Here is a 23,951-nt window from a genome sequence, read left to right on the forward strand (position 1 = left end):
TGTGGAGTGTTTGTAAAGAAATGTTTACAATTCCTACATTTTCTATCAGATATTTTTGTTCAACCCTTCAAATTAAACGTTACAATCTGCACTTGAATTCTGTTGTAGAGGTTTCATTTCAAATCCAATGTGGTGGCATGCAGAGCCCAACTCGCGAAAATTGTGTCACTGTCCAAATATTTCTGGCCCTAACTGTATTTCCTTCTGAGCACAATATCTAGCAGAGTGCAAACTTTATATCTATTCTACTACATTTCCATAGTGCGATCCTTTGGATCATGTTCAAGTCAAATTACATGAAAATTACAGTTTTACACAAATTCAAACATTTTGAGATATCAATAGCAGTTCACCTAAAAAATCTTTAGATCCCAGTTCATACTTTGTTTTTGAGCTGGGCATTATTCATGTGGTCTCTCTTGGCTGTGCATCCACCAGTTGGTTGCGGTCAATCTCAGCCCTTATCTGCATGTACGTCACTTGACAAATGGCATTTTTTTAATATTAGTGTTAGGACTAGTGTTGAGCGATACCTTCCGATATCGGAAAGTATCGGTATCGGATTGGATCGGCCGATATTAAAAAAATATCGGATATCGCCGATATCGATATCCGATCCCAATGCAAGTCAATGGGACCAAAATATCGGAATTAAAATAAACCCTTTCTTTCCTTGTAGGTTCATTCTACATGAAGGAAAACAACAAAGAATAATGCAGGATGTATTTGGGGAGGTGGCGGAGACATTAAAGTCATAGAGGCGTAGCCCAATCAAATAGAATAGCATTATAAATATTTTTTTTTTAAAGACGTTAGGATTGACAAAGATATTGACTATGTAATTTTTTTCTTTTTTTAAATATTGATGTTTCACTATTCCACGCCCTTCCCCTTTTTTTTTTTTTACTTTTCCCACACTTTCATCTTCATTATCATCCGCATCTTTGACATCAACTTCTTCACCTTATTCATCTTCTTCTAAATCGTCTATCTATTTTTTTTTTATTACATTCTTCATATTCATTTTATCCAACTATTATTATTCTTCCTATTCTTTTTCATCATATTCACATTTGTGACAGGCATTCCCGTAGTTGTTATCTATAAAAGTTTGAAGATTACACCTTCCGTTCTGCCAGTCACAAAAGTTACATTTGTCCGCGTTCAGTTTGGCCTGCAGCATCAGGCCTTATCCAGGGGCACCACGAGGAGGAACGGACTCACCCCCATACACTGCTTAGTCTTCTTCTGCATATAATTTAGATAATATCTTTTGCTCTGATATTAAGTGTTATGCTTAATGTTCTTCTGCTCTTTGTTCTGCAGCCTCTTGTTCTTCTGCTTCTCGGTCTTCCATGTCGTCGTCTCCAGGGTCGTCGTCTCCGCCGTCGTCGTCTCCGCCGTCGTCGTCTCCGCCGTCGTCGTCATCGGGGTGGTCTTCAGGGTCGTCATCTCCAGGGTCGTCGTCATCTCAGTGGTTGTCGTCTCTGGTGTCGTCATCTTAGGGGTGGTCTTCCGTGACTTCGTCTTTAGGGTCTTCAACTTGAAAATGTAGCAGAAGGTACAAAAAGGCTGAGAAAATGCCGAGAACCAGCTGATGGAACTGGAACTCGGATGGCTACCCGAAGGTCCAAGAGCCAATGGAACAACCGAGGACCAGCTGACGTTACTGGAACCCGGTTACTAAGCAGGAGGTACCCGTGCCTGAAAGCACTACCAAGGACCACCTGACGTTGGTGGAACTCGGATACCCAGAAGGAGGCACCTAAGCCAAAGGCTCTGCCCGGAACCAGCTGACGGTACTGGAACCAGGATGGGGAGCAGAAGGTACAAGAGCAAAAGACACTGCCGAGAACCAGCTGACGGTACTGGAACCCGGAGGCGTTGGCCAACTGTGCAAGAGCCAATGGCACGACCGAGGACCAGCTGACGGTGCTGGAACCCGGTTACTAAGCTGTAGGTGCCTGCGCTTAAAAGCACTACCAAGGACCGCCTGGCGTTGGCGGAACTCGGATACCCAGGAGGAGGCACCTAAGCCAAAGGCTCTGCCTGGAACCAGCTGACGGTGCTGGAACCAGGTGGTGGACCCGAAGGTCCACAGGAGAGGAGAGAACAGCTAGGCCGCGAGGCAGCCAGAGTTACCGAACCCCAACAGTCCTACAGGGGGAGCTTGGCCTACTGGCACTACAGAACCAGCCTTGACTACCAATTCATGCAGCCCACATAGGAAGCTCCTAAACTGGAGGCACCCTGGAGTTGGCTAACCCGACCGCAACACGACGGGGCAACGCATAGGTGTCTCAGTGAGTTTGACAGTACCCGGAAACAGCTGACGGTGCTGGAACCAGGCTGGGCACGAGGGAGTACCCGTGACAAAAACACTGCCGGGAACCAGCTGGCGTTGCTGGAACCCGGATGCGTCGCCCCAGTGTGCAAGAGCCAATGGCACCGAGGACCAGCTGACGGTGCTGGAACCCGGTTACTAAGCTGTAGGTGCCCGCGCTTAAAAGCACTACCGAGGACCGCCTGGCGTTGGCGGAACTCGGATACCCAGGAGGAGGCACCTAAGCCAAAGGCTCGACCCGGAACCAGCTGACGGTGCTGGAACCAGGTGGTGGACCCGAAGGTCCACAGGAGAGGAGAGAACAGCTAGGCCGCGAGGCAGCCGCAGTTACCGAACCCCAACAGTCCTACAGGGGGAGCTTGGCCTACTGGCACTACAGAACCAGCCTTGACTACCAATTCATGCAGCCGACATAGGAAGCTCCTAAACTGGAGGCACCCTGGAGTTGGCTAACCCGACCGCAACACGACGGGGCAACGCATAGGCGTCTCAGTGAGTTTGACAGTACCCGGAAACAGCTGACGGTGCTGGAACCAGGCTGGGGACGAGGGAGTACCCGTGACAAAACACTGCCGGGAACCAGCTGGCGGTGCTGGAACCCAGATGCGTCGCCCCAGTGTGCAAGAGCCAATGGCACCGAGGACCAGCTGACGGTGCTGGAAGCCGGTTACTAAGCTGTAGGTGCCCGCGCTTAAAAGCACTACCGAGGACCGCCTGGCGTTGGCGGAACTCGGATACCCAGGAGGAGGCACCTAAGCCAAAGGCTCGACCCGGAACCAGCTGACGGTGCTGGAACCAGGTGGTGGACCCGAAGGTCCACAGGAGAGGAGAGAACAGCTAGGCCGCGAGGCAGCCGCAGTTACCGAACCCCAACAGTCCTACAGGGGGAGCTTGGCCTACTGGCACTACAGAACCAGCCTTGACTACCAATTCATGCAGCCCACATAGGAAGCTCCTAAACTGGATGCACCCTGGAGTTGGCTAACCCGATCGCAACACGACGGGGCAACGCATAGGCGTCTCAGTGAGCTTGACACTACCCGGAAACAGCTGACGGTGCTGGAACCAGGCTGGGCAGGAGGGAGTACCCGTGACAAAAACACTGCCGGGAACCAGCTGGCGGTGCTGGAACCCGGATGCGTTGCCTAATCAAGATTGTCTTCCTAGAGCCCCAACTAGCGGTGTTGGAGCAAAGGGTAAGCAGGGGGAGCAGAGTGTAGGCCGAAGCCTGCACTGGAGGCAGCTTTGTGTCTGCTTTGCGTTTGCAGGACACGTTGCCGGCTACACAGCGGAGGAACAGCTGGCGTTGCTGAACCCCACTGACACATTGGCTGGTGTTTTTATCTGTGCAGCTAGCAGCTCCGGGCCCCAACTGGCGGTGTTAGAGCCCAGGGTCAGCAGGAGGAGGAGAGGAGCAGAGTGTAGGCCGAAGCCTAATTGAACCAATTTCAAAGGTAACCTTTAACCCACCCTCTGGTGTTAAAATGTAGAAGAGCCACACCTTGTGCAACAGTAATACTCCACAAGTGATAGGTTGCTCTTTAAATTTTGCTCATTGCACACGCAGAATGAAAGACGTACACAATTTTGCCCATTGTACAGTAGAACTGTATTGTAGGCATGACTTGTCTTTTTAAGGAGACGCGGCACAGGTGTCCAAAAATAACGCCTTGGTGCTGGGCGCATTCTCCTGAGCGTTGTTATTTGCTGTACAGGAGTGTGTGCTCTTGTTAGCCCTTGGCCATGCGCTGTGAGCGCAGCCTGTCTTATGACCTCATTTCATGTTGGCCGGTGCGGTTAGCGATGGCCATGAATCCCAGACCCCCAGTGTGTCTTCAATAATTCACACTGCGGGGCTGGGATTCATGGCCTTGTGCAGTAAATATTTTTGCCGCTCACAAATGTCCTTACAACTGCATCAGACTGTGCGGCCTCAGCTGATCCCTTATCGCATGCCGCGGCCATGAGGCCGCACAGTCTGAAGAAGGCGGAAGGAGATCAGTTAAGACAGGCGAATATATGCACTGCTTGTGCCCATCAAGCACACCCTCGCTGAGGGGCGTTGTGTCGGGCAGGGCGGACGCACAGGCACAGCCAGCCAACCAATGATGTCAGAAGACGGGCAGCGCTCCCAAGGGGGGTGCTGCGTGTCATTAAAAAGGAAAGTCACACCTCAGGGACATTGTAATGGTCTGTAATGAGACACATTTTGTACGTGTTGAGTTCCACGTGGGCAAGGAGAAAAAGTCAGCCACCTTGTACAAATGCAGCAGTACTGCTGTACAAGGTGGCTGTTATACATAGAAACACCTGGGGGTGGGGGTCAGGGTCCCTTTAATTTCAGTTCAGGTGCCTGCGTGGCGTTTGCAGGTCACGTTTCCGGCTACACAGCAGGGGAACAGCTGGCGGTGCTGAACCCCACTAACACATTGCCTGGTGTTTTTCTCTGTGCAGCTAGCACATCCGGGCCCCAACTGGCGGTGTTAGAGCCCAGGGTCAGCAGGAGGAGGAGAGGAGCAGAGTGTAGGCCGAAGCCTGCACTGGTGGCAGCTTTTGGTCTGTTGTGCCAGCGTGGCTTGTGCTGGACACGATGCTGGCTGCACAGCAGGGGAACAGCTGGCGGTACTGAACCCCACTAACACATTGGCTGGTGTTTTTCTCTGTGCAGCTAGCAGTTCCGGGCCCCAACTGGCGGTGTTAGAGCCCAGGGTCAGCAGGAGGAGGAGAGGAGCAGAGTGTAGGCCGAAGCCTGCACTGGTGGCAGATTTTGGTCTGTTGTGCCTGCGTGGCGTTTGCAGGACACGTTGCCGGCTACACAGCAGGGGAACAACTGGCGTTGCTGAACCCCACTAACACATTGGCTGGTGTTTTTATCTGTGCAGCTAGCACATCCGGGCCCCAACTGGCGGTGTTAGAGCCCAGGGTCAGCAGCAGGAGGAGGAGAGGAGCAGAGTGTAGGCCGCAGCCTAATTGATCCAATTTCAAAGGTAACCTTTAACCCACCCTCAGGTGTTACAAAGTATAAGAGCCACACCTTGTGCAGCAGTAATGCTACACAAGTGATAGGTTGCTCTATGAATTTTGCTCATTGCACACGCAGAATGAAAGACGTACACAATTTTGCCCATTGTACAGTAGAACTGTATTGGAGGCGTGACTTGTCTTTTTAATGAGACGCAGCACAGGTGTCCAAAAATAACGCCTTGGTGCTGGGCGCTGCTTCCTGAGCGTTGTTATTTGCTGTACAGGAGTCTGCGCTCTTGTGTTATCCCTTGGCAATGCCCTGTGAGCGCTGCCCGTCTTCTGACCTCATTTCATGTTGGCCGATGCGGTTAGCGATGGCCATGAATCCCAGACCCACAGTGTGTTTTCTAAAATTCACACTGCGGGTCTTGGATTCATGGCCTTGTGCAGTAAATATGTTCGCCGCTCACTCATGTCCTTACACCTGCCTCAGACTGTGCGGCCTCAGCTGATCCCTTATCGCATGCCGCGGCCATGAGGCCGCACAGTCTGAAGAAGGCGGAAGGAGGGGAGTGAAGACAGGCGAAGACATGCACTGCTAGTGCCCATCAAGCACACCCTCGCTGTCAAACGAAATGAGACAACGAGGGGCGTTGTTTTGGGCAGGTCGGACGCACAGGCACAGCCAGCCAACCAATGATGTCAGAAGACGGGCAGCGCTACCAAGGGGGCAGTGTAATGGACTCTAATGAGACACATTTTGTACGTGTTGAGTTCCACGTGGGCAAGGAGAAAGTCAGCCACCTTGTACAAATGCAGCATTACTGCTGTACAAGGTGGCTGTTATACATAGAAACACCTGGGGGGGGGCAGGGTCCCTTTAATTTCAGTTCAGGTGCCTGCATGGCGTTTGCAGGTCACGTTGCCGGCTACACAGCAGGGGAACAGCTGGCGGTGCTGATCCCCACTAACACATTGGCGGGTGTTTTTCTCTGTGCAGCTAGCACGTCCGGGCAAAAACTGGCGGTGTTAGAGCCCAGGGTCAGCAGGAGGAGGAGAGGAGCAGAGTGTAGGCCGAAGCCTGCACTGGTGGCAGCTTTTGGTCTGTTGTGCCTGCGTGGCGTTTGCAGGACACGTTGCCGGCTACACAGCAGGGGAACAGCTGGCGGTGCTGAACCCCACTAACACATTGGCGGGTGTTTTTCTCTGTGCAGCTAGCACTTCCGGGCTCAAACTGGCGGTGTTAGAGCCCAGGGTCAGCAGCAGGAGGAGGAGAGGAGCAGAGTGTAGGCCGCAGCCTAATTGAACCAATTTCAAAGGTCACCTTTAACCCACCCTCAGGTGTTACAATTTAGAAGAGCCACATCTTGTGCAACAGTAATGCTACACAAGTGAAAGGTTGCTCTTTACATTTTGCTCATTGCACACGCAGAATGAAAGACGTACACAATTTTGCCCATTATACAGTAGAACTGTATTGGAGGCGTGACTTGTCTTTTTAATGACACGCAGCACAGGTGTCTAAAAATAACGCCTTTGTGCTGGGCGCTGCTTCCTGAGCGTTGTTATTTGCTGTACAGGAGTCTGCGCTCTTGTGTTATCCCTTGGCAATGCCCTGTGAGCGCTGCCCGTCTTCTGACCTCATTTCATGTTGGCCGGTGCGGTTAGCGATGGCCATGAATCCCAGACCCACAGTGTGTTTTCTTAAAATTCACACTGCGGGTCTTGGATTCATGGCCTTGTGCAGTAAATATGTTCGCCGCTCACTCATGTCCTTACACCTGCCTCAGCTGATCCCTTATCGCATGCCGCGGCCATGAGGCCGCACAGTCTGAAGAAGGCGGAAGGAGGGGAGTGAAGACAGGTGAAGATATGCACTGCTTGTGCCCATCAAGCACACCCTCGCTGTCAAAATAAATGAGACAACAAGGGGCGTTGTTTTGGGCAGGGCGGACGCACAGGCACAGCCAGCCAACCAATGATGTCAGAAGACGGGCAGCGCTACCAAGGGGGGTGCTGCGTATCATTAGTAAGGAAAGTCACACCTCAGGGGCAGTGTAATGGACTCTAATGAGACACATTTTGTACGTGTTGAGTTCCACGTGGGCAAGGAGAAAGTCAGCCACCTTGTACAAATGCAGCATTACTGCTGTACAAGGTGGCTGTTATACATAGAAACACCTGGGGGGGGGCAGGGTCCCTTTAATTTCAGTTCAGGTGCCTGCATGGCGTTTGCAGGTCACGTTGCCGGATACACAGCAGGGGAACAGCTGGCGGTGCTGATCCCCACTAACACATTGGCGGGTGTTTTTCTCTGTGCAGCTAGCACGTCCGGGCAAAAACTGGCGGTGTTAGAGCCCAGGGTCAGCAGGAGGAGGAGAGGAGCAGAGTGTAGGCCGAAGCCTGCACTGGTGGCAGCTTTTGGTCTGTTGTGCCTGCGTGGCGTTTGCAGGACACGTTGCCGGCTACACAGCAGGGGAACAGCTGGCGGTGCTGAACCCCACTAACACATTGGCGGGTGTTTTTATCTGTGCAGCTAGCACTTCCGGGCTCAAACTGGCGGTGTTAGAGCCCAGGGTCAGCAGCAGGAGGAGGAGAGGAGCAGAGTGTAGGCCGCAGCCTAATTGAACCAATTTCAAAGGTCACCTTTAACCCACCCTCAGGTGTTACAATTTAGAAGAGCCACATCTTGTGCAACAGTAATGCTACACAAGTGAAAGGTTGCTCCTTACATTTTGCTCATTGCACACGCAGAATGAAAGACGTACACAATTTTGCCCATTATACAGTAGAACTGTATTGGAGGCGTGACTTGTCTTTTTAATGACACGCAGCACAGGTGTCTAAAAATAACGCCTTTGTGCTGGGCGCTGCTTCCTGAGCGTTGTTATTTGCTGTACAGGAGTCTGCGCTCTTGTGTTATCCCTTGGCAATGCCCTGTGAGCGCTGCCCGTCTTCTGACCTCATTTCATGTTGGCCGGTGCGGTTAGCGATGGCCATGAATCCCAGACCCACAGTGTGTTTTCTTAAAATTCACACTGCGGGTCTTGGATTCATGGCCTTGTGCAGTAAATATGTTTGCCGCTCACTCATGTCTTTACACCTGCCTCAGCTGATCCCTTATCGCATGCCGCGGCCATGAGGCCGCACAGTCTGAAGAAGGCGGAAGGAGGGGAGTGAAGACAGGCGAAGATATGCACTGCTTGTGCCCATCAAGCACACCCTCGCTGTCAAAATAAATGAGACAACAAGGGGCGTTGTTTTGGGCAGGGCGGACGCACAGGCACAGCCAGCCAACCAATGATGTCAGAAGACGGGCAGCGCTACCAAGGGGGGTGCTGCGTATCATTAGTAAGGAAAGTCACACCTCAGGGGCAGTGTAATGGACTCTAATGAGACACATTTTGTACGTGTTGAGTTCCACGTGGGCAAGGAGAAAACGTCAGGCACCTTGTACAAATGCAGCAGTACTGCTGTACAAGGTGGCTGTTATACATAGAAACACCTGGGGGTGGGGGTCAGGGTCCCTTTAATTTCAGTTCAGGTGCCTGCGTGGCGTTTGCAGGTCACATTGCCGGCTACACAGCAGGGGAACAGCTGGCGGTGCTGAACCCCACTAACACATTGGCTGGTGTTTTTCTCTGTGCAGCTAGCACATCCGGGCACCAACTGGCGGTGTTAGAGCCCAGGGTCAGCAGGAGGAGCAGAGTGTAGGCCGAAGCCTACACTGGTGGCAGCCTTTGTTCTGTTGTGCCAGCGTGGCTTGTGCTGGACACGTTGCCGACTACACAGCAGGGGAACAGCTGGCGGTGCTGAACCCCACTGACACATCAGCGAGTGTATTTTCTGTGTAGACAACACTTCCAGGTGGCAACTGACAGTGTTGAAACCCAGGGAATCAAAGAGGAGCAGAGTGTAGGCTGAAGCCTGCAGTGGAGCAAGTTGAAAGGGAACCTTTAACCCCCCCCCAGGCATTTGTTGCTGAAAGAGCCATCTTGTACAGCAGTAATACTGCACATGGAAAATGGTGGCTCCTAAAATTATGCTCCTTGCATACGCTGAAATACACACTCATACAATGTGTCCCCTTACACCGTTAAACCGTCCCGGAGGTGGGACTTTCCTTTGTAATGTGACACGGCACAGCCGTCATTCCAACCCCCTTGGTGCCGTGCGCCACCTCCTCAACGTTGTTTGGTTCTGTCATGGAGCCCGCGCTGTAATGTAATCCCTTGGCCATGCACAGTTAGCGGTGCCCATCTTCTGACATCATTTAGGTGTCAAGCTGGCAGTGCCTGTGCGTCCAAGCTGCCCGAGATCCAACCTCGCAGTGTCATCTAGTGTAATCCCACTGCGGGCCTGGGATCCATGGGCATGCGCAGTGCATATCATCGCCTCTCACTTCCCTCCTTCCTGCTTCTTCAGACTGTGCGGCGTCACGGCCGTGGCATGCTATTAGGGATCAGCTGACGCCGCCTAGTCTGAAGAAGCGTGAAGAAGGGGAGTGAGAGTCTAGTATATGCACTGCGCATGGCCATGGATACCAGGCCCACTGTGGGATCACATTAGACGACACTGCGAGGTGGGATTTCGGGCAGCGTGGACGCACAGGCGCAGCCAGGACGATAACAAATGATGTCAGAGGACGGGCAGCACAAACTGTGCATGGCCAAGGGATAACATAACAGCGCAGGCTCCATGACGGAATCAAACAACGCTAAGGAGGCAGCGCACGGAGCCAAGGGGGTAGGAATGACAGCTGTGCTGCGTCACATTACAAAGGAAAGTCCCACCTCCGGGATGGTTGGACGGTGTGAGGGGACACATTACATGAGTGTGTAGTTCAGCGTTTCCAAGGAGCATAATTTCAAGAGCGACCTTTTCCTTGTGCAGTATTAATGCTGCACAAGGTGGCTCTTTCAGTAACAAACGCCTGGGGGGGGGGGACAGGTCCCCTTACATTTTAGTTGTGCCAGCGTGGCGGTCGCATGACACGTTGCCGGATACACAGCTGGGGATCAGCTGACGTTACTGAACCCCAATAACAGAGGAGCGACTGTTGACTGTGCAGACAGCACTTCCAGGCACCAACTGGCGGTGTTAGAGCCCAGGGACAGCAGGAGGAGCAGATTGGAGGTATTGCCGCACACACAGCTGGGGATCAGCTGACGTTACTGAACCCCAATAACAGAGGAGGGACTGTTGACTGTGCAGACAGCACTTCCAGGCACCAACTGGCGGTGTTAGAGCCCAGGGACAGCAGGAGGAGCAGATTGGAGGTATTGCCGCACACACAGCTGGGGATCAGCTGACGTTACTGAACCCCAATAACAGAGGAGCAACTGTTGACTGTGCAGACAGCACTTCCAGGCACCAACTGGCGGTGTCAGAGCCCAGGGACAGCAGGAGGAGCAGAGGAACAGAGTGTAGGCCGAAGCCTGATTGGAGCAAGTTGAAAGGGAACCTTTAACCCCCCCCAAGACGTTTGTAGCTGAAAGAGCCATCTTGTGCAGCAAGATGCAAAAGGAAAAGGTTGCTCTTTTAATTATGCTCCTTGCAAACACAGAAGTAAACACTAAAAATGTGTCCCCTTATACCGTAAAACCGTCCCGGAGGTGCGAATTTCCTTTGTAATGGGACGCAGCACAGCTGTCATTCCAATCCCCTTGGTGCCGTGCGCTGCCTCCTCAGCGTTGTTTTAAGCTGTCACGGAGCCTGCGCTGTTCTGTTATCCCTTGGCCATGTCCAATTAGCGCTGCCTGTCTTCTGACATAATTTGGTGTCAGGCTGTCAGTGCCTATGCGTCCACGCTGCTCCAGATCCCACCTCGCAGTGTCGTCTAACGTAATCCCACTGCGGGCCTTGGATCCATGGGCATGCACAGTGCATATCCTCGACTCTCACTCCCCTCTTTCCCTCTTCTTCAGACTGTGCGGTGTCACGGCCGTGGCATGCTATTAGGGATCAGCTGACGGCGCACAGTCTAAAGAAGGCGGAGGGAGATGAGCGAGAGCCCGAGGGGAAGATATGCACTGCGCATGCCCATGGATCCCAGGCCCGCAGTGTGATTCAATCAGAAGACACTGCGAGGCGGGATCTCAGGCAGCGCGGCCGCACAGGCGCAGCCAGCCTGACACCAAATTATGTCAGAAGACAGGCAGCGCAAATAGGGCATGGCCAAGGGATAACAGAACAGCGCAGGCTCCGTGACAGCTTAAAACAACGCTGAGGAGGCAGCGCATGGCAGCAAGGGGATAGGAATGATGGCTGTGCTGCGTCACATTACGAAGGAAAGTCCCAGCTCCGGGACAGTATAACGGTATCAGTGAACACATTTTATAAGTGTTAAGTTCTGCGTGTGCAAGGAGCTAAACTAAAAGAGCTACCTTTTCCTTGTGCAGCATTACTGCTGCACAAGGTGGCTCTTTCAGTAACAAACGACGGGGGGGGGACAGGTTCCCTTACATTTAGGTTGTTGTGCCAGCGTGGCGGTCGCAGGACACATTGCCGGCTACACAGCTGGGGATCAGCTGACGTTACTGAAACCCAATAACACTGGGTCGTATGTTTTTACTGTGCAGCCTGCACTTCTGAGCCGCAACTGGTGGTGTTGGAGCCCAGGAATAGCAGTTCAGGTGGTAGAAAGATGAACACAGCAGGAGACCTGGATGACACCCAATTACTTAATCAGGCAGAGGAGTGGCAAATTCCTGCGAGATCCAGGCCTGGTTCATTTTCAGGAAAGTAAGCCGGTCAACGTTATCGGAGGATAGTCGCATGCGACGGTCTGTTAGTACACCACCTGCGGCACTAAAGACACGTTCCGATAAGACACTAGCCGCAGGGCAAGCCAGCACCTCCAATGCATACTGGCTTAGCTCTGGCCATGTATCCAGCTTAGAGACCCAAAACTTGAACGGGGAAGAGCCGTCTGGGAGTACAGTAAGAGGGCAAGCCATGTAGTCTGTCACCATCTGACGGAACCGTTGCCTCCTGCTGACTGGAGCCGCCGGTGATGGTGCAGACATTTGGGGCGGGCACACAAAAGTGTGCCAGAGTTGTGCCATACTGGGCTTGCCTTGGGCAGAGGCACTGCTTCTGCTCCCTCTTTGGGCAGAGCCTCACCCACTGCCTCGACGCACTGAGCTGCTTTGTAAAGCACTAGCAGCACTCCTCTCAGTTGGACTGGAGAAGATGATGGAATTCACCAGTGTGTCGTGGTACTCCCGCAATTTACGCTCCCGGGTCAACGCTGGGATGAGGTTTTGGACGTTGTCCCGGTAGCGAGGATCGAGGAGGGTGAACACCCAATAATCAGGCATGTTGAGAATGTGGTCGATGCGGCGGTCGTTTCTCAGGCACTGCAGCATGAAATCCACCATGTGCTGCAGACTGCCAACTGGCCCAGAAACGCTGTCCCCTGCTTGAGACATGATCTCTGCCCGCTCGTCATCACCCCACCCTCGCTGTACACACTGACCACTGGACAATTGTGACGCTCCCTCCTCTGGACGGAGCTCTTCCTCCTCCATTGACTCCTCCTCATCCTCCTCACAAAGTGGCCCCTGCGTACCCCTTTGTGAGGAACCACGTTACGCTGACTCTCCAGAATCTGATGGAAAAGGTGACTCCTCATCCTCCACCTCTTCCACAACATCATCCCTTAACCCTTGCAAAGTTTGCTGAAGCAGGCAGATAAGGGGGACAGTCATGCTGACTAGTGCATCATCTGCACTTGCCATCCGCGTGGAATAATCAAAAGGACGCAAAACCTGGCAGACGTCCTTCATAGTGGCCCACTCTGTGGTTGTGAAGTCTGATCGGCGCTGACTGCGACTTCTTTGCGCCTGATGCAGCTGGTACTCCATAACTGTTTGCTGCTGCTCACACAACCGCTCCAACATATGTAACGTGGAATTCCACCTGGTAGGTAGGTCACATATGATGCGGTATTCCGGAAGGAGGAATCGGCGCTGCAGAGCAGCAATGCGGGATCTTGCCAAGCTGGAACGCCGCAAGTGAGCACACTCTAGGCGGACCTTGTGCAGCAGTGCATCAAGATCCGGATAGTCCCTCAGAAAACTCTGCACAACCAAATTGAGCACATGTGCCAGACATGGGATGTGAGTGAGGTTGCCAAGGGCCAAAGCTGCCACCAGATTTCGGCCATTGTCACACACTACCATGCCTGGCTGGAGATTCGCTGGCAGTAACCACACATCGCTCTCCTGCTTGATGGCATTCCAGAGCTCGTGCGCTGTGTGGCTTCGATTCCCCAATGAAACTAGTTTCAAGACGGCCTGCGGACTTTTGGCCACGGCTGTGCTCATGTCGGTCATAGGTAAACGTTCACGGGTCCATGTGGAGGTGGACTGTGACGGCTCCTGCAGAGATGATTCTGAGGAACTTGTGTAAGAGGAGGAGTCAATGCGTACAGACTGGATTCCTGCAATCCTTGGAGTGGGCAGGACACGTCCTGCGCCACTCGCACGATCTGTACCTGGCTCAACAACATTAACCCAATGGGCAGTGAGGGAAACGTATCGCCCCTGTCCATGCTCGACGCACTGAGCTGCTTTGTAAAGCACTAGCAGCACTCCTCTCAGTTGGACTGGAGAAGATGATGGAATTCACCAGTGTGTCGTGGTACTCCTGCAATTTACGCTCCCGATCCTCGCTACCGGGACAACGTCCAAAACCTCATCCCAGCGTTGACCCGGGAGCGTAAATTGCGGGAGTACCACGACACACTGGTGAATTCCATCATCTTCTCCAGTCCAACTGAGAGGAGTGCTGGGACCTGTTCTCTTCAACATATTCATTAATGATCTGGTAGAAGGTTTACACAGTAAAATATCGATATTTGCAGATGATACAAGACTATGTAAAGCAGTTAATACAAGAGAAGATAGTATTCTGCTACAGATGGATCTGGATAAGTTGGAAACTTGGGCTGAAAGGTGGCAGATGAGGTTTAACAATGATAAATGTAAGGGTATACACATGGGAAGAAGGAATCAATGTCACCATTACACACTGAATGGGAAACCACTGGGTAAATCTGACAGGGAGAAGGACTTGGGGATCCTAGTTAATGATAAACTTACCTGGAGCAGCCAGTGCCAGGCAGCAGCTGCCAAGGCAAACAGGATCATGGGGTGCATTAAAAGAGGTCTGGATACACATGATGAGAGCATTATACTGCCTCTGTACAAATCCCTAGTTAGACCGCACATGGAGTACTGTGTCCAGTTTTGGGCACCGGTGCTCAGGAAGGATATAATGGAACTAGAGAGAGTACAAAGGAGGGCAACAAAATTAATAAAGGGGATGGGAGAACTACAATACCCAGATAGATTAGCGAAATTAGGATTATTTAGTCTAGAAAAAAGACGACTGAGGGGCGATCTAATAACCATGTATAAGTATATAAGGGGACAATACAAATATCTCGCTGAGGATCTGTTTATACCAAGGAAGGTGACGGGCACAAGGGGGCATTCTTTGTGTCTGGAGGAGAGAAGGTTTTTCCACCAACATAGAAGAGGATTCTTTACTGTTAGGGCAGTGAGAATCTGGAATTGCTTGCCTGAGGAGGTGGTGATGGCGAACTCAGTCGAGGGGTTCAAGAGAGGCCTGGATGTCTTCCTGGAGCAGAACAATATTGTATCATACAATTAGGTTCTGTAGAAGGACGTAGATCTGGGGATTTATTATGATGGAATATAGGCTGAACTGGATGGACAAATGTCTTTTTTCGGCCTTACTAACTATGTTACTATGTTACTATGTATGTTACATGCTGACTGGTCCACGCATCGGTGGTGAGGTGGACCTTGCTATTGACGGCGTTCAGTAGCGCATGTTTTATGTTTCCCTCAACATGCCTGTGCAGGGCAGGGACAGCTTGCCTGCTGAAGTAAAAGCGGCTGGGCACCTTGTACTGTGGGATTGCCAATGCCATCAAGTCACGGAAGCTGTCAGTCTCCACCAGCCTGAATGAGAGCATTTCCAGGGACAACAGTTTGGCAATGCCTGCATTCAGAGCCTGTGCTCGGGGGTGGCTGGCCGAGAATGCCCGCCTTTTCTCCCATGCCTGTACTACCGATGGCTGTAGAGTAGACTGGGAGTGTGAGGATGACTGGGAAGGTGGTGCTGTGGGTGGAATTACACAAGGTCTCTGAACAACAGTGCCAGAGGTTCTTCCACGGCGATCCTGGGAGGAAGTAAAACCAGCTGCGCGTGAGCTGGAGGAAGAGGCAACACGAGCTGAAGAGGTGGTAGCTGCCGCTGTTGGTTCGCCTACATCTTCAGTGTGTTTCTGTAACTCCACCGCGTGCCTAGTCCGCACATGTTTCCACATATTTGTGGTATTGAGGTTGCTGACACTTTTACCTCTTTTGACTTTCTGATGACACAGCTTGCATTTGACAAAACAAATGTCATCTGCAACTGTGTCAAAAAAGGACCAGGCACTGCAAGTCTTGGGAGCGCCCTTTTTGGCTTTTGAAAGAGACAGGCTCCTAACGGGTGCCAAAGTGGAGGCTACAGGCTCCGCAGTCTTCCCCCTCCCTCTCCCTCTTTGGCCCGTTAGGGGAATCTCTTCCTCTGAGCTGCTCCCACCACCTTCCTGTTCCTCACGCCACGATGGGTCAAGGACCTCATCATCTCCACTACCCTCTGCCACCAACTGCTCCTCCTGGGTAGTCTCGGCAGCACAGTACGCACCAGAAAGCGGCACCTGAGTTTCATCATCAGATGCGTACTGCGCTGTGGTCACCGCAGGCACTGGCCCACCCGCCTCTTCAGAGTCAGAGAGACAAAGCTGTTGGGCATCACTGCACACTGCCTCTTCTTCCATTTCTCCAATGCTGCTTGGCTGGCCCCCTGTTTCCAAGCCAAGAGATTCAGAGAACAGAAGTAGAGACGGCTCCTGTCCTGGGCTCTCTGACTGCCTGGCCAATTTGGCAGGTGGTGAAGAGACAGATGGCTGCTCTCCAGTGCTCTGTGCCTGAGAGGATGTGGCACTAACTGAAGTCGATGCCGAGGCGTTAGCTGCCATCCACCCGACAACGGCTTCAATTTGATCTTCACGCAGCTCTCCGACAAAGCTGCGCATGAAGGACTGTTCCCTGCTGAAACTGAGTGACGACGAGTCACCGGTGCCCGCAGCAGGCACAGAATCACCAAGTCCTCTCCCTGCTCCGCACCCACGCCCACGTGCCTTACTCCCTGCCCTCTTCATCTTGGTTGACAGATAAAGATAAGCAGAAAAGTACTAAGGCCTTAGTGTGCTTATTCCTGAAATGCTCCTCCTAACAGGTGTAAGAAACACTAATGTTGTAAAGTGTGGACTAAACTTTATTATGTTTCAAATGTGGCCTACACAAGTGTTAAGTGGTGTTTGGTGAACTTTACCTTTTTTTTTTCTGCAGATCGGACTACAGAGCAAGTGTAACTCACACGGGGACCGTGCAGACAGCCGTAAATGGCGTTGCAAGGCCCAAAAACCCTCCTCTAGGTTATCCTATCTAGTGTTTTTCCACTATTTAGCTGGAGACGGGTGGAAAGACACTAATAGGAAATTTTTTTTTAAATTTTAAACAGGCTGCACTATTTGAAAAGAAGGAAAAATTTTTTCAAGGTATGAGGCAGTAACGCACCCTGAGCTGAATCCAACCGGCTATGGCTGCACAAAGACTACAGGGCGAGCTGCGCACACACGGAGACCGTGCAGACAGCCGTAAACGGCGCTGCAAGGCCCAAAAACCCTCCTCTAGGTTATCCTATCTAGTGTTTTACCACTATTTAGCTGGAGACGGGTGGAAAGACACTAATAGGAAATTTTAAAAAAAATTTTAAACAGGCTGCACTATTTGAAAAGAAGGAAATTTTTTTTCAAGGTATGAGGCAGTAACGCACCCTGAGCTGAATCCAACCGGCTATGGCTGCACACAGACTACAGGGCGAGCTGCGCACACACGGAGACCGTGCAGACAGCCGTAAACGGCGCTTCAAGGCCCAAAAACCCTCCTCTAGGTTATCCTATGTAGTGTTTTTCCACTATTTAGCTGGAGACAGGTGGAAAGACACTAATAGGAAATTTTTTTTAAAATTTTAAACAGGCTGCACTATTTGAAAAGAAGGAAAATTTTTTTCAAGGTATGAGGCAGTAACTCACCCTGAGCTGAATCCAACCGGCTATGGCTGCACACAGACTACAGGGCGAGCTGCGCACACACAGAGACCGTGCAGACAGCCGTAAACGGCGCTGCAAGGCCCAAAAACCCTCCTCTAGGTTATCCTATGTAGTGTTTTTCCACTATTTAGCTGGAGACGGGTGTAAAGACACTAATAAGAAATTTTCTTTTAAATTTTAAACAGGCTGCACTATTTGAAAAAAAGGAAAATTTTTTCAAGGTATGAGGCAGTAACGCACCCTGAGCTGAATCCAACCGGCTATGGCTGCACACAGACTACAGGGCGAGCTGCGCACACACGGAGACTGTGCAGACAGCCGTAAACAGCACTGCAAGGCCCAAAAACCCTCCTCTAGGTTATCCTATGTAGTGTTTTTCCACTATTTAGCTGGAGACGGGTGTAAAGACACTAATAAGAATTTTTTTTTTAAATTTTAAACAGGCTGCACTATTTGAAAAAAAGGAAAAATTTTTTCAAGGTATGAGGCAGTAACGAACCCTGAGCTGGATCCAACCGGCTGTGGCTGCACACAGACTACAGGGCTAGCTGCGCTCACACGGAGACCGTGCAGACAGCCGTAAACGGCGCTGCAAGGCCCAAAAACCCCCCTCTAGGTTATCCTATGTAGTGTTTTTCCACAATTTAGCTGGAGACGGGTGGAAAAACACTAATAGGAAATTTGAGAAAAAATGTGCAGCAGGCTGCACTATGAGCAAAAAAGGACAACTGTGTGAGGCAGTGTGAACCCCCCCTGAGCTGAATACAACCAGGTATATGGCTGCACACAGACTACAGAGTGAACTGCACACACACACACACAGAGAGACCTTGCAGAACGCTGTTAAAACAGCGCTGCAAGGCAAGAGTAAGGTGAACAGTGAAGAACACACAGCGTTTTGCTAAATTAGCCTTGGGAAAGGAAAATAAAGCAATTAGCTATCTCAACTGGCCCTCAGTTAGAACACAGCGTCCTGTCCCTAACTGAAATCACAGCAGAGTGAGCGCAAAATGGCGGCAGCGTTTTTTTTATAGTGCATGGTGACATCAGTTCAGCATCCAATCACAGCCTTGCCAGTAGTTACATGCCCACCATGCTAAACAGGATATGCCCACACTTCCATTCATTCCTCATTGGCTGCTGCGTGCAGTTTGAATTCCGGGAACTTCCAATTCCGGTATCCGATACGCGGGAAGTATCGGAATTCGGTATCGGAATTCCGATACCGCAAGTATCGGCCGATACCCGATACTTGCGGTATCGGAATGCTCAACACTAGTTAGGACCATCCCAATTACAGTTTCACCTAAAAAAAACTAGCCTTGCTCCTTTTCCTACACTGTTGAAGCATGATAGTGCAGGCTAATGTAATTTTCAGATGCTATGCTGTTCCCCACCCACTACTGCCACTGTGACATCATATGAATTATCATAGCTTGCATAGTGGTGGTGAGTACCTGGAACATCACAGATCAGCGATTCCTAATGGAGTACAGTTTGTATGTCAGAATAATTTTCCATCTCCATAGTCACTGAGCAAGTTTCTCTCCTTTAGAATGTTAGCTCTTATCGTCATTGGGGTCTTCTCTTTCCCTCACCTGTAGAGTTAAGCTCTTATTTTCAGCAAGTGCTATGATACTGGTGAAGCATTGCTGCAATCCAATGGCTGGAGAAGTACAAGTGAGGAACAGCAAATGCTAGTTGAAGATATTGTAAGTAGCACTAGAAAATGTAACAATCTAGAAGAGTGGGAACTGTCTTGGTAAGACAGCTCTCAGGAGCTAGAGACTGGAACTAGACTTAAGGCTAGACACAATACTCAAGCATTGAGTGAGAGTTCTATGTGACTTTAAATTGGCCCAAACAAGAAATAAGATGGCTTCCATAGGATCATCATTGGCCATCTTAGTAAAGTTCAATTGAAGAAACACAATAGCAGCCTTCAGTGGTAAAAAGTCGGAAAGGAGCACAATTTATTAAAGTGAATAATAGCAGCCACTAGTGGTCAATTTGCAGAAGGAAGCCAGAATCCTGACAGCAGGGTACCTCTCTCTCTCATTGTCTTTTGTAGCGTGTAAGCACTTATAACCAGCAGGGTTCTCTCTCTTTCTTCTGCACGGTAGAGTTTAAGCTCCTATGGTTATCAGTGTCCTCTCTGTGTAAGCTCTTATAGTCAACATGGTTCTCTCTATCCTCGCCCTCACATGCATTTTACAATCAGTTACAAGATTTCCAGCATTGAGATCTGTGCAAATTTATTCAATGAGAATCAAATTTGTTGGGAATAGTCTGTGAAGTCGGCGAAAAAACATTTCAAAAGATCAGCTAATCACTAGCTGTCTACCATCTATCTTCATTACAATTGTAGAAAAGGGGACACACTGTTATTGTGTGGTGCTCAGAACTCAAAGAAAATATATATCAAAAATATTATGTAGACTTCGGCACTCAAAAAATATTTATTATGATGAATAACACAAGAAAATCAACTCCAAAAGAATACAGATACAAATATTTTCAACTTTTTCGCATATTTTATGGCCTTCCTCAGGAGTATCTGTGTATGAAAAATAACAGTACTATGAATGAATCAAATGTTATAAATGTATCACAGAGATTCATTAACATTAACATGTAAAAATATATACAAAAATGAGACAAGGATATCATAACAGAAAAGCTAAAGCACTACACCAATGTTTTATTTTACCTCTGGAGTGGTGATTTGAACATAAGGATCCTGCACTTAGTCTCAAACTTACCCAGCAGATGTCTTGCCCTTCTATTGTGGCAACTCTCATCGGTCTCCAGCAGTTTAATACCTAACCAGCAGTCTTTGTTGAAATGAGGCTCGTTCTGGCTCTGATAGACTTGCATTGAGAGCTTGTGACATAAGTTCTGACTTCCAGCCTCTTAGAAGTTGTGGTCAAAAGATAGCGGCTACGAAAACAGTTGAAAACAGCAGAGGGTGAGTATAAGACCGGGTGCAGGGGCCTTACATTAGAAGCACCACTCCAGTGCTAAAAAAAACCCAGCTGGAGTTGTGCTTTAAAGTTTTTCTCACTCCTAGTGACCCAGGGTTTTTTTCACTTTGAAAGTTAATGCGGTGTGAAATATGAAATGTGTATTGTTAGTATGAGAATGTAAAAGATCATAGAAAAGGAGAAATGTTAAAAGATCTTCATTTTGTGTTACTGTATGCAAGGTGATCACATGCACAAGTGAATATACAGTACAGAGGTTGTAGTTGTAAAAGATATATGCCACTTTCACCTCAGTGCCATGGATTTATTGAGCAGCATGTGTATTAACACACAGTTATCAGATGATCTCTAACCTTTCCCATTCCCTCTGCCGTTTGGGCTTATTTTCATGAGCCCTGTAAAAATTGTAATAAAAGGACACACTTCTGGTGATTTTATCAGAAGCTTGTGCTATGTAATCGTTCCAAATTGCTTTTATTTTTAGGGGCATTCTCTCAGGTTAACCCTTTTGCTGGCATATGTCAGAGAAAAATATAAATATTCCACTACAATGATTAACCCCTTAACAACCGCCGATACGCCTTTTAACTACGGCAGTTAAGGGTACTTAAACCACAGCACCGTTAATTAACAGCGCTGTGAAAAAAGTGAATAACGCCCCCCAGAGTCAGATTTTCTCTGGGGTCTCAGTTGCCAGGGGTAGCCGAGACCCCAGAGAACATGATTTGGGGGGTTTTTACCGACCCCCGGGATTCGATCGCCAGTAATTAACCATTTACCGGCGGTCGCAAAAAAAATCGTGATTTCCCATTTAATTTCTCTGTCTTCCGATGTGATCACACATCAGAGAACAGAGAAATAGGGTCCCCGATAGCCCCTGATACTCACCTGTCTTCCCCGCTGCTCCTCGTGGCTCCCAATGGGCGCCGCCATCCTGTTCCGGCAAAAAAATGGCGGGCGCATGCGCAGTGCGCCCACTGGCCGGCACCTGGAAGATCTTTTGGGGTCTCAGCTGCCAGGGGTAGCCGAGACCCCAAAGAACATGATCAGGGTCGGTTTTTACCGACCCCTGTTTTGTGATCGCTGGTAATTAATTGTCTACTGGCAGCCACAAAAAAAAGCAATGTGTCATTCTCTGTCCTCTGATGTGATTGCACATCAGAGGACAGAAAAATAGGGGGATTCGGGGACCCTGTTATACTTACCGGTGTCCCTGGGTCCTCCTGCATCCCTTCCTGCCTGCCGGCTTCTTCATCCGTTATGAAAATTATGAAACTCTCCTTCAGGCCCTGGGATCCATATTCATGTAAAAAATAAAGAATAAAAATAAAAAATATGGATATACTCACCCTCTGACGAACCCTGGCTGTCACCGCTGCGAGCGTCTGCCTCCATTCCTAAGAATGCAGTGAGTGAAGGACCTTCGATGACGTCAGGTGACCGGTCACCTGACCGCTCATGTGACTGTGACGTCATCAAAGGTCCTTCACTCTCTGCATTCTTAGGAACCGAGGCAGACGCTAGCAGCTCTGTGAGCCAGGGGCCGTCCGAGGGTGAGTATATCCATGTTTTTTATTTTTATTTTTTATTTTTTACATGAATATGGATCCCAGGGCCCGAAGGAGAATCTCCTCTCCTCCAGACCCTGGGAACCATACGCACCGCACACACCAAAGATGACTGGGAACACTTCCGATTCCGATTTCCGATATTGCAAAAATATCGGAACTCGGTATCGGAATTCTGATACAGCAAATATCGGCCGATACCCGATATTTGCAGTATCGGAATGCTCAACACTAGTAATGAATAGTGTTGAGCATTCCGATACCGCAAGTATCGGAATTCCGATACCGAGTTCCTATACTTTCAGTATATCGGATTCCGGAATCGGAAGTTCCCATTATTCAAAGAGCCAGAATTCAACCAATGAGGAATGATTAGAAGTGTGGGCATATCCTGTTCTGCATGGTAGGCATGTAACTACTGGCATGGCTGTAATTGGCTGCAGAAATGAAATCCTGATGCCCTATAAAGTTGCCGCCGCCATTTTGGGTTCTCTCTGCTGTGAATTCAGTTAGGGACAGGACGCTGTGTTCTGACTGAGGGCCAGTTTGAGATAGCGATTTGCTTCATTGTGCTTTACCCAGGCTAATTTAGCAACTGCTGTGTGAGAACCTTGTTTCTGCCTTGCAGCGCTGTTCACAGCTGTCTGCAAGGTCTCTGTGTGAGTGCAGCTCAGGCTGTTGTCTGTTAAACAGCCACCGCTGGTTGTAGTCAGCTCAGCGTGCGTGACTGCCTCATACTGTTCAATTGTCCTTTTTTGCATTAGTGCTGCCTGCAGCACATTTTCCTGTTTTTCTCCGATTAGTGGGTTTCCATCCGTATCCTGCTACTGTAGATTGTGGAAAAATACTATAAATAAAGGAAGGGAAGGGGTAAGGAGTAGGAAAATAGGGAGAACTTAGTTTGTAACATAGTAAGGTACAAAGGAAATGACGTAGAATTATATCCACATATACAGGGTTGGACTGGGGTGCCTAGGGCCCACCAGGGGAATTAACTCTAGGGGCCCACTCTACAGCTTCCATAAACTTTTTTTTATATATAATATACAGTTCCTCGTTTCACATGTCCGTTTCACACTTTTTTTTGGCCGGCTCCGTCACTGTGCGCTTTTTTCGCCGGACAAAAAAGCGTTCCTATGGACGTTTTCTCTGTCTGCTGGAAATGACAATTTGAACGGATCCGGAAAAAAAAGGATGAAACGTCTGTCCATCAGGTGCAATCCGGCGCTAATGCAACTCTATTCAAATAAACGGATCCAGCGTAAAAGAAAAAACGGATCAGTTTTTTTGAAAACTTGCCGGATTGTGCCTGATGCAAAAAAACTGATGTGTGAAAGTGGCCTTAACAATCGAGATACTGGGAGTTGCTGTTATCAGTCATCATCAGCCTGCGGACCATACAGGAACCACAGCACTGATGAGACGCAGGCTGTATCACAAATAAACATTCACATCCAGGTATCTTACCTGTGACCTCTTCTCTGATAAGAGTCTTTCTCTTTCTTTTCATTTAATTTCCATCTTGTCCAGACTTCATGATGACTGCTCTCATCCACAGCTGTTCTCCCTCGACCTCCATCTTCTTCAGTCTTCTGCAGCAGAGATATTACAATGCTCCTGAATAAAAATATCTGCCCTACACAGAGTCTACTAACTCTCACAATGCTCCCTTCGCTAAATATGACCCACACACTTTAAAATTCTTATGGTACATGCCCTCCTCACTGAGCTCTCTTTTCTATACTGGGTCTCCTCTTCACACTGTCCTCTCACATGGTGTCCCCCCTATGCTGCCCATCTCTATAATGTGCCCCCTCATCACACTACCGCTCTACAGCATACTATTTCCTGCTTGCTGTGCCCTCACACTGTCCTCCCATACTGACCCATCT

This window comes from Ranitomeya imitator, chromosome 3, assembly GCF_032444005.1.
Source record: "Ranitomeya imitator isolate aRanImi1 chromosome 3, aRanImi1.pri, whole genome shotgun sequence".
Taxonomy (NCBI): domain Eukaryota; kingdom Metazoa; phylum Chordata; class Amphibia; order Anura; family Dendrobatidae; genus Ranitomeya; species Ranitomeya imitator.